Source organism: Aptenodytes forsteri, unplaced genomic scaffold (genome assembly GCF_000699145.1).
Source record: "Aptenodytes forsteri isolate BGI_AS27 unplaced genomic scaffold, ASM69914v1 Scaffold69, whole genome shotgun sequence".
NCBI classification, from domain to species: domain Eukaryota; kingdom Metazoa; phylum Chordata; class Aves; order Sphenisciformes; family Spheniscidae; genus Aptenodytes; species Aptenodytes forsteri.
In genome coordinates, this window is record NW_008795885.1 from 2,898,681 (window position 1) to 2,906,834 (window position 8,154).

The 8,154-nt window shown below is 43.5% G+C and overlaps 1 protein-coding gene across 1 annotated transcript in view; it reads left to right on the top strand.

Moving 5' to 3' along the window:
- The window catches only part of REEP5 (receptor accessory protein 5), a 41,154-nt gene that overhangs the window by 9,084 nt on the left and 23,916 nt on the right, over positions 1 to 8,154 (top strand). The gene's annotated exons all lie outside the window — the stretch shown is intronic.

Sequence of the window (8,154 nt, forward strand, 5' to 3'; positions counted from 1 at the left end):
GCCCTCGGCCGCGCTGAGCGCCGCGCAGGCGCGGCCCGTTACACGGTTTTCCCCTCCACGGCGAGCCCCGCAGTTGTGCGTGAGGTAGTCAAGCTTCCCCTAGATGGGGCTTTGCTTCACCGTCTTCATGCGCACGTTAAATTCACTTCGGGCGGGGGGCGCATTTTGAAATTCACGGGCTTTGGAGAGGAATACGAAGCCTCCAGCAGTAGATTTCCGTTAATTCATTTTCGTCGCCATCGAGGCTTTGGGCTGAAGTCATGAAGGGTAGTGCTTGGAGAGGCTTAAACCTCGCACTGTGAACAACCAAGCACAGCAGACGTTTTTGACTGCCGTGAGGATGAGGAAAATGCACCAAACGAAAACGTCTCCGAGTCGGCTAGCTGCTGCTGCCGCGGCCGCTGCCGCCTTTGATTTCAGTTACAAGTGAATATTTAAAGCATTTCTCGCCGTGTCGCCCCCCAGCCCCTTCCTCGCCAAAGTGCCTGAGCTCCCTCAGATCGCACTTCCACGGCAATTTCACCGAGGTTGCCATTGCTGCAGTCCCATCCTCCTCTGCACTGGAACACAGGGAGCTATGGGGGACAGAACCAGTATAAAAATTGATGTATAAAGCAGTGAATAGTTTTCTACTTTAGCTACCAGAACCAGCAAAACCAGCTAGGTCAGTATCAGCAGACGAGACAGGATAAGAACAGATGATGGGGAGGATGGGATGATAGCTGCACCAGCCTGGAGCGGCTTAATTGTTTGTAGTGAATTTACACAGCATAACTTGCTGAAAGTACCAAAAGGAGGATGTCACATTTTATGCTTCCCTCTGCTGCTCTACCTCTGGTATTCCACCAGGCCTTGTACTGAGTCAGTTCAACTCCCCAGTTCAAATTTCAATCTTTTTAGAAGAAAAAGATCAGTAGCAAAGAAAAAAATCTAGAGAAATACAACAAAGAGAAATACAATCCAGAGACGTTTTGGCTCTGGCTGTGCTAAGAAATTAAGCACTTTAACTCAGTGTGCTTACAGGCTCATTTGAGTAAAGAAAGGAGCTAACAAAGACACCAGCCCAGTGTTACCCTGAAGACACAAAAAGTATGTACATTCGCAACTCAGTTTTTAACTGTTAGGGTCAGAAAGTGAGAAATGTATCCTTTGCCTCCCTTCCAAAGTTAAAACAAAGAATAAGAGACTCCATGATAGCTCCAGAAGTACAAGGGAAGGGCATTCAACCAGGTATAGAAGGAGCAATATCATAAGAAGACTTTAGAGCACAATCAGTAGAAGTAGGGTTGTCCCACAAGCGGGGTCCGGTACCCGGTGTGCAATAAGCCAATCTTACACACAGAGCCGAGATATTTATTTATCTCATGTTTGCGCAAAGATGGGTGCTAGGTGGTAATTCCACAAAGCTAGCACACCACACAAAAGAACTACAGCGTATTTATATTGTTACATGATTAGCAAAAACCCGCCTAAGTTCATGCTCATTGGTTAGCTGTGTTCAAATTAGCCTCGCTTGCCATGTAAATTAGCACGCATGCTCCTTGCAGGTGTGGGGGCAAGTCTTTCCAGTCTTGAATTGAGTTGGCGGTCGCGATCTCCCCCTGCCGCCTTTGCCTTTCCCCTAGTTACCGCAGTCAAGGCATAGTCGTTGTAAGGCATGCATTATTTATACAAGGTAATCAGGCTAGTACAATGAAGACTACAGTCTAGGTATTAACCCAAACATATGGCTACAGTAGCACATTTACATATCTTGGTGCCTCTCTTCTGCAAACTCCACGCAGTGGTATTTGACAATGACTTTTGCCCCACTAGCTTTATTGCTGTGATATTTGAGATGATGGTGGCTCATATCAATGTTGACTTACAGAAGTACCTTGGCAGAGGAAGGGAAGTCAAGCACTAACAATACTATTAATATGGCTAGACAGAGGGACAGATGGAAAGATCTGAGTGCAAATTGGTAAATTCCATTGCTCAGGGTTCCAGAGAGTTCCGTTTCTACCAGAAAGGGTAGACTTATGAGGTTCTGTAAAAGTTACATGATCTGCATCCCTTTCAGGTATCAGGGTACTCTTCCTGCTAGTGTTTTTCCCTGCTCTATTACATCTTTTTTTTTTTTCCGGGCTTTTTTTTTTTCCCTCCCCCACGCAGATGTGGTATCAGGAGCTCCTACAACTGACAAGGAGAAAAACAAGTGTTTTAGAAAATGCACTTTGACACCTTATGTCATCTATGCTACTATTAGCCCATTCATTCTTTCTGCAAAAAAACCCTGATACAATGAAAAAGTAAATGTGTCAAATGTTACCTAAGTTATGAAACACTCTTGGCTAATAAGCTGCTTAACATAGGAGAAATGTACTAACTGAAGAGCATAATGAAAGTTTATAGACAGTGCTCCCAAGCACCCAGGACAGGAGAGTGAGAAGAGACACATTTGAACATTTCTGCTTGCTCCATTTTTGAGACATTGCTGAAAGACTCTAGGTTAGCCAGAACAGAAATGTAAGAAAAAATGTGTTCTTAAGTGGGATTTGGAACTGTGTATCATTGTGGTTTCTTTTTTCTCACTTGGAACCTTGTTGTACGTTTTCTAATTTCTTTGCTAAAATACCGTGTGCTCCTTTCACCCATTAGCTTCTGCAAAGCAAGTTTAGTTAAAGCCAGCACATTCAGGTTATAGTATTTCCCCAGAGACAAATCTACATGTAGGCCTCTCCAGGGAACTTGCATGCACAGATGTGTTGAGGGCAAAGTTGGCAATGCCTCTTGTCAAGCTGCAAGGGCAATTAGGATAGTAGGAGGGCCAGGTATAGCACCAAGAAGCTTCCCTAGTAGCCGCAACACCTCACAGCTCCAAGCAGCCTGCAGAATCACCCAGCGACGTAGTCAAACGGGTTTTTAATCTTTGCTTATCAGTCAGCCTTGGCAGTCAGTCAGAAAGGCAACAATAACGTATCTGGAAAATAATGCTTGTTGTTTGTTTGCACTGGGACAAGGAGAGAAGGTAGCAGAAAATAAAAAAAAAGGTCAGCTGTTCACGCAGTCAGAAAGGAGTCTCAGAAGAGGAGCTAGATTGCATAGGAAAGGCAACAGTTGAGGATGGAGAAAGTTTTGCTTGAAGAAGCAACTGAAGACCAATGTGGAGGATAGAATTGCATTGAATAGGAGGACACGCTCAGAAGCCAAGAACCAGCCAAACCCAGAGCTCAATAAACGTGTTTGCAGCTTATGTTAATTAGAATAAAGACTGAGGTAGAGCCTGGAGAGTCTGCAACCAAGTGAGCTGGTCTGAGACTTGCCTCATCAGCTTTCTTTCATCAGAAAAAGGCATTAATTCCACTCAGCCCTTCAATAAACAGTTTCTATACTAAAATCTCCAACAAAGGATAGCTAATAGAGGTAGTGGGGAACGGGGCTGAAAAGCACTGACTCAACTTTCGTGAGCAATATGAGCTCAGCACCCCCACTTGCTGCAAGCTGGTGTTTTGGGTCAAATTTCCACAAAAGCTACAAGGAGACAATGCAAGCACTACTCCCTGCTCTGCTCAGTTAGTGTGTTACATGGGAAACGAGGTGAGAGGGAGAGCTCACAGAGACCTGTATCTCAGATGGATGGTGGATATACTATATAACCCATGCTGAGAAACATAAATAGTTAAAATATTTTGAAGCAAGGTTTAGGTATAGCAAATCACCCACAAAAAGTTCATGAAAATTTAGGTTTAAATCCATGTTTGTCTCAGTTCCCTGATTGTTAAGGAAAGATAACCACAAAGATCTTCTGAAAATAATCTGGCAGGGTTTGTGATTTTTTTTTATTAAATGAGAAGCACCATAGAAAGGGCTGCACATGTAGTGATGCACAAGAAATTATAATAATGAATAAGATGCATTCAGTAGAAGATTTGGATGAAGTGTGGTAACTAAATCCTGGTGAGGTTCCCTGAACCCTGCAGAGGAGGTAGGAAACCTGTGGAAAAAGAAAAGTCAGTGATCATGTGGTTACTTTCTGTATAGAGATCTGTGGTAAGCCGGCAGAAAAATCTGCATTAGGCTTTTCCTAACGTTACAGTACTTTACTCAAATAATTTTCTGATTTAAGACTTTGCAGGTAATCATTAATTTAATGGCAATAGCTTGTACCTTGTTATACATACAGGACAAGCATGCAGTAAAGCACAGCACATGCTATAGGGCATGACTGCATGGTTTACTTAAAGCAACACTGAACTCAAACAGGCTTAACCAGCTGATCCAGGTAACACGTTTACACATCCTTTGGGCATGATCATCCACTCAAACTCCAAGTTAAGCAGATTGTTGGAGGAAGTACGCACCTGTGCTAAAGCCAGAGGCTAACCTTTAACTCTGGATGGATAATAGGAGTGGACCACAGCTCAGGGTGAAAAGACACACAGTATGGAAGACAGATAAAGAAGTCAGTGAGCACGTCTAGTCCCTAGGCCATTCTGATCCTAAAATCAGACTAAATAGCTTAAAACATCAAAGTGGATGTTGTGGTTTAACCCGGCAGGCAGCTAAACACCACACAGCCATTCGCTCACTCCCTGCCCCCAGTGGGATGAGGGAGAGAATCAGGAAAAAAAAAAGGTAAAATTTGTGGGTTGAGATAAAGACAGTTTAATAGGACAGAAAAGGAAGGGAAAATAATAATAATGATAGAAGAATATACAAAGCAAGTGATGCACAATGCAATTGCTCACCACCCACCGATGCCCGCCCAGTTCCTGAGCAGCAGTCTCGCCCCCTGGCTAACTCCCCCAGTTTATATACTGAGCATGACATCACATGGTATGGAATAGCCCTTTGGCCAGTTTGGGTCAGCTGTCCTGGCTGTGCCCCCTCCCAGCTCCTCGCTGGCAGGGCATGAGAAGCTGGAAAGTCCTTGACTAGTGTAAGCACCACTTAGCAACAACTAAAACACCGGTGTATTATCAACATTGTTCTCATCCTAAATCCAAAACACAGCACTGTACCAGCTACTGGAAAGAAAATTAACTCTATCCCAGCCGAAACCAGGACAGTGAAGAAGCAAAGATACTAATTTGCATTAACTGGAAAATAAAGGTAGACAAAAAATTTGGGTACAAAAAGGGAAAATGAAGAATGGAGGACAATAGAAAGGAAATAATGCTGTTACATGCTGTTTTCTTTTAGTTCTTTTCAGAATGCAACCCTCAGTGGGCAGAATACGCAGCCTGCCAGTCTGCATGTGGTCTAGGAGTGCAATTCCTCTCCCAGCCCAGGTGTGTCCTGTGGCCTGTGACTTTAGATGTCAGCTCTGGTATTTCATGATAATCTACAGCTAGAGGCAGAGCAGCCTGGGCAAACTGGCTACTACTGCATGTGCTTTGGTTCTGATATCTAGGACACCACTACTTTCAAAACTTGCAAGGTAGGAAGGCAGTCATCTCTTGGTCCTCCACAGGATAGTCCCGCTGCATTTTTCTGCTTTTTCTCATGTCCAGCAGAAGCTCCTTGAGCAGGTCATGTGATCCTCCTTTAACCTTCCTCTGTAGGCTAGCTCCTTCAGGTTACAGTATTCCTACAGTATTGATCTCGTTAGGTCGTGTAGAGAAGAAATTCCTTGTTCTTAGTTTCAGGCTTTTCTGGAAACAAGAAGGAGCACTACCCAATATTGTGTGTTCTTCATATTGTGTTGGAAGAGCATTGGTATTTTCTAGTACAGTACCCTACCTTTGTTTCTATTTGCCTTTCCAGTTTGCTTTTTCTAACAACCCATTTTTCTCTTGCTCCATAACAATTAAAGCATCATAAGCAAAACAGTTATGCATGTTACTGCTAAAAGGAATCTACTTAGCACATTGTAGTACACTGAAAACATTTGTCTAGCACAGATCAACTGGAGGAGATATTAATGCCACATTTAAAAGTACATTTTTTAATAAAGGAACAAAAATGCAAACAGAGTTATTATGAAAACTCAGCTGGAATTCAGTTGTTCTTAACATTTTTATTAAATTCCCTTTTCTGTAAGAGTTTTGTGTCTTACCTGCTCTCCTCCTCAGTCCTTCGGTCTTACAGGTATGATGAAAAAACCCAGAATTTTTAGAGGGACCTTATGAAGTGTGAGGATAGAGAGCACAGGAGAGAAAACAAAACCAAAAAGACCAGAGTAAGTTTCCATGGGGCTTCTTGCACTCCTGCGAAATGTAATCTGAGTCCGCAGATCCCTTTTCAGTTTGAGAATTGCTCATTTAGGACTTAGCAGGTCCTGTAATTTCTCCACATCCCAGCATACCCATAAGCAAAATAAGAATCACACTGCTTTCTGCGTCCTCTGGTGATGCTTACCTTACGTCACTTTTAACCCTTAGGCACATCAGAATAGCAAAGCGTTTTTATAAGAATGGGGAACTGCTACACAGCAATGTCGTTATACTTGACAAAAAAGGGAATCTCAGTGAAGTTGCTAACATTTTTAATATTGCTGTATTTTAAATTCAGGTATAGAATTTTGTTCTGTCTTCAGCTGAGAATTAAATCTCTCACACATCTTGTTAAGGACCATTTCTTAAGGATATCTGGCACTGTTACTAGTCATTACTAATTTAAAAGCAGCAGCACACCTTCATGCTATGTAACGCCTGTCCCAACAGTCCCCCACATTCTCCGTAAAAGCCAAAACACATCAGATGGATACAGCAAACAAAGAAAAGGAAAGGAAGGGGGTTGGAACACATGGCATAGGAGGAGGCACAGGGATCTGGGATTGTTGTGCTTGTTCTCAGAAGTGAAGGCTAAGTGGGGACATCAGATTGCTACCTTCAGCTATCTGTTTGGAGGTTAAAGAGAACTAGACCCTCCTCAGAGGTACAGAGGACCAGGGCAAAGGACAAGATGAGACAGTCACGTGAAACCAAGGGAAATTTCAATTTCAGACATGAGGAAAAAAGATATTCTCTGTGATTGCAGTTAAGCACAGCAATGTGTTGTCCAAGGAGGCTGCAGAATTTTCATCCGTGAATTTTCAGACCCCAGTGGTCCAAACCCTGAGCACCATGGTCTAGCTTTGGCATTAGCCCTGCTTTGAGCAGAAGACTGGACTACATAACCTGCAGAGATCCCTTTTAACTGTATCTTATTATTCCATTAAACATGATGAAACCTTTTAACACAACAAAAAGTTGAAACTACAGGACAAACCTTTTAACTGGGGTTATAGACTAATACCTATAGACTAGGTATTGTTCTCCCTCTTTTCCTTACCTCTGCCTTTAATAAGACAGCTACTTGAAAGAAGAAAAGGTATTTCAGCAGTTAAACAAATTTGTTTTAAATTCTTTGCAAGATGCCCTCCCCCAAAACAATGACAGTTTGAAGGCACAATGTGCTATTTACATTTACATTTTTCTTAGGTGAAGATAAGACACAAAAAAAATCTTTAGAAGACTGATTTGTATTTTCTGGCCTGCTTAGGAGTGAACAGATTTGAAGGCAGCATAGAGAGTCTATGTTACTAGTTGTAATGCTGAGTCAGATGCAGAGGAGTTGCTGGGAAGGGTCAGCCCAGCCAAGGAACTTTCCAGGACTACATCATAGCCAATAAATTATATTTAGTTGGCAAGAACATTGTGTACACTGTGAATTCTAGGGTACAGTTACAGCTAGGAGCACCTGCCCTCAGTCTAGTAACACACCTTTTGGGTAGCCGTGCAATGATGTTGTCATAACCCTTCTTCCACATCATGTCAGTTCCTACCATACGTTTCTGACTTGCTCACCACATCTGAAATTAATGGTAACACACAGTGCCTTTTTTAAAACTTTTTGAACAATTTTAGGGGACTGGTGCTGGCTATGTGTGGGCCCTCCTTCTCCTTAGCTTCGTCTACACAGGGGATTCACTACCTGCTCACTTAAACAAGGAGCACCTTCCCTGCAGGGATGTCCCAGGCCGCCCCTCTAAGCTTAAAGATCAGGCCCGGCGCCTCGGCAGGGACGTGGCCGTAGCTGGACCGTATACCGCCTGCTCGCGGGGCGAGGACGGCAGGAGGCCATAGGGAGACTCCGGTTCACTCCCCTCCCCCTGTGCCGCAGCACGGCCTGTGTCCGGGGCTCACCAGAAACAAGTGGGGGGGCCTTGCCCACAGCAGGCGGCGCCCC